The following is a 3,839-nucleotide window of genomic DNA, read 5'->3' as shown; positions in this document are numbered from 1 at the left end:
ACCTAGGATTTGACCAAAATTCAAATGGGCATAATTAAAAAAAATGAAAAATCAAGGCACATAGTCTTCTTATGTCATATAGTAAGCATTCAATTAAGTTGATAAACAAGCTCTAGACATATTCAAACCAGAAAAATCATGTATCTACCCCCTATATATCCCTAAACCCTGACTTATGAAGTCAAGCATGAAGAAAAGTGGTTTTTGGTTTCAATCATGGAAATTTCAAAAACCCTCCCAAGAGCTTCATTTTGGAGTGACTAATTAAGAAGCATACATGCTTACCTTTTCATATTCATGTTTTAAACTTGTTCAAATCTAGGTCAACAAACCTAGGATTTGACGAAGAATAAAATGGGTATAAAAAAATTAAAACCAAGGTCTGCTCATGTCATATAGTGAGTGTGGGGCCCCGGACTTAACAGTCCAGAACTCCTGTTATGCATTCAATTTCACGATCCCAAGATCCTTCCATCGTGAATACATAACCGAACTGATACCAGATTACATCATCCATTACAGTACCGAATTTAAGTAATACGAAGTCTTACATCATAGGCCATCAAGGCCGTAGTTCACCAAACAAGCAGCGGAAACAACTTGACTCCAAAAGCGGTGGAACCCAAGTCGGGCCTTTACCCTACAGAGCGGCTGATCGGGAGAGCGTCCTAGTTCGCGTCTTCGGCGTCGTACTCCTCTTCTTCGAAGTACTCTTCTTCAAAGTCTGGTCAAGTAGATAACCAGGACAACAATGCCAGTGAGTACTTTTGAATGTACTCGCAAACCACCTTAGAGAGAAGTAAAGGATATGCAATATGGCAGTAGCAAGGAAAAGGCACTATCTAGGGCGACAAGGAGCGAGAGGTGGTTCCTCTCGAGATTAAGACATTTCCAAACCTTAGTTGAAAACTTTGTAGTAAACCATTTCATTTGCAGACTAATAGGTAAGGGTGACCCAAATTTAAATTTCAGCCATCTCATATGGCCATTTCCTTTCCAACTTTCCACCGTACCTCGCAGGTCCTTTTTCGCCGGCCCACCGGTATAAACTTCCCGAAACAATATTTGAGAAAACACTTTTAGAAACCAAAAACTCTTTAATGCCAAGCAGCTTCCATTCCCACGTCCGTAACCGCGGACACGGCTATTCGAATAGTTTTACACTCTGCAGAGGTTGTACACTTTCCCCACAAGATCCGAATATTTATCGTGTGGGCATCATCCCCGCATAATAACATATGCCACGACAAATACTCGATCGTAGTTTTTCGCCCGCTCGCCTTAGCCCAAGACATGCCGCCTAGAGTTGTACCTCCCAACACCGCAGTCCGAGGGGTCGTTTACCCGGAGTAGCAAATTCCCCGACCAGCTCGACCCTCCGGAATGCCACGACCAACTGCGAGGCATTATTCAATGGGAGCTCATAGGTTGTACCCCTGCCATCGATACGCAATGGAAAGACGTTCCCAGCTCGTTGGGAAGGCCACGGTCGATAGGTGTCCATGCTCGGACTACCCCTTACATTTGCAGGACCCAAACTAAGGCGAGACAAACTACTAAGCTACGCCCCGTCCCACTAAAGGGTAATGTGGTTGTACCGGCTAGGTCCGGTTCGGTACTTAGTCACCAAAGTTTTTCGAAAACAAAATTTCTTCACTTGCCTCCAGCAAAACTTCTTTCCAACAACACCTTTTTCTTCCATAAACCCACACTTGGGCAGGGCTACCCCATTCCAAGGTTTTCGAAAAACTTCTTTTTAGAAAAACCTTTTTCGCATCCATCTTTCCAGGGTTCCCAACCTATAGTCCAATTTCTTCTTCGAAAAATGGCGACAAGGATGACAAGGTGATAAGCACCAGGTCACTAATAGAGAGGTGTTCAGTAGGTATCAACGAGGGCTGCACCCTAATGGTGGATTAATAAATCTCCGGGTGGCACTAACCACCGAAATGAAAATAAGAAGACATGCACTTTATAAAATCTGAAATAATGCAAGCATAAGATATATAGGATCAGAGGTGCATCAAGAGGTGGCTTGCCTTGTTCAGCAAAGTGTCCCTGGTCCTCCTCTTCAAATCCCCCAAGGTCACCTCCTCCTTCGTCTCCGGCGGCGTTCGAATCTATCGTCGCAAAAAAATAAAAGAAACACACCATACCAATCAACAAAATATCTCCAGAATAATGCACACAAAAATTTGATAAAATCACAGTATGTAGAGGTTGACAAATGCAAGCTACTGAAAGTGGTTTCACCCATTTATGATTTTTAAAACAAAAGTTATGATTTTTGCAATTCCAGAATTGACTTATGCACCATTTAAATGACCTAAATGTTTCTGGAAATCACAAAAATGCATGCAGCATATCTACAGAAAGCTATTGACATGCACAACACACCTGCACAAGAATCAAATGCAAATGAAATTTCTACTGGCCTAAACAATTCAATCAAAACAGAGACCAGAGTGTTCCAAAACTTAAAACAGTGCTAATCAGAGCATCTCCTACAGAAACCAAACACACCACTGGATAGCTAGGAACATTTGTGAACTAACCCCACTGGATTTGTATTTTTCTGATTTGTAAAAGAATTTACAAAAATAAAATACTAATAAGGTGTCCTGTTTCAGATATAAATCCACCAGGCCTAATATATAACCCTAAAAATTAAATCCTTTGGCACAAAAATACCCTCTCAGTATACCTACTGGTAGCCTTTGGATTTGATTCAAGATCATGTATAGATTTTGAATTAAAAATCAGAGAAGAGTTCTCTGGTCAGTTTTTAATTTATTAAGCATGCAAAATCTAGGAAACTTTTGCAAGTGGGACCAGTGCCAAAAGGTAGATATTAACAAATGTGTTACTACAGAATTAACCTCATGCAGAAAGGTTGCATAAATATCACACAATAAATAAATTACCCAATCAGACACTTTTTAGGTTTATATTTTTCAGCACATTTTCACAGCACAAAATGACATGCATGTAATTATTTGTGGTAGGGAAAACCTCTGTGAGCATCTGGAACTTTGAATCAACTTATTTGGTTACTGGACGAATTTATAGTATTTCAAAAACTGAGCAGAGATTTACTGGCAGATTTAAATGGGGAGAAAGGGAAAAAGGAAAAAGGAAAAAGGGCCGGGGCTCGCTGGGCTAGCTGGGCTCGGCCAGATCCGGCCCAGGAGCAGCGGCGCAGCGCGGGAGAGGGATTTGAACGGGAGGGCGCGCGTGGCGGCCACGCTGGCGTGCGGGGCCAGGGGCGCATGCGGCCGTCCGATCGAGGGAGGATCGACGGCCGCTGTGCGTCGTCCTCCTCGCCCATGCACGTGTGCACGACGTGCACTGGCGGGCTCGTGGAACCGGCGGGGATGGCGGGCTCACCTCGGCGAGCAGCTGGCGACGGGACTGGGCGCGTTGGAAGCGGCGGAGCAGGCGCTGTCGACTGGTGGTCGCGGCGGCGGAAACAGCGACGAATATTTCCGGCGGACGTCGACGGCGGCGGAACGCTGTTCGGCGCGGCGTCGCCTACGGGCAACCCTGGGAAGGAAAAAAGGGCGCGTTAGCTCCAGGAGAGAGAGGCGCGTCTAACAAGTAGGAGGAGGGGAGGGAACGGCGGCGTTTGCGTCGGCGACCTTCACCAAAACGTCACGGGAACACGGCGAACTCGACGACGGGGAGGAGCGGAGCTCCTCTCCGCCCACCGAGGTGAGAAGAGGATGTGGCCGGGGAGGGTGTGGTGAAGCAAATGGGAGAGAGGAGGGTGCGGTGCGGTTTTTATAGAGTGGCGGCTGGTGCACCGTGCACCAAGTCCGTGCACCGACGGGGAGGAAGAG

Source organism: Lolium rigidum, chromosome 7, assembly GCF_022539505.1.
Source record: "Lolium rigidum isolate FL_2022 chromosome 7, APGP_CSIRO_Lrig_0.1, whole genome shotgun sequence".
NCBI lineage: Eukaryota > Viridiplantae > Streptophyta > Magnoliopsida > Poales > Poaceae > Lolium > Lolium rigidum.
Note: the sequence above shows the minus strand (reverse complement) of the source record.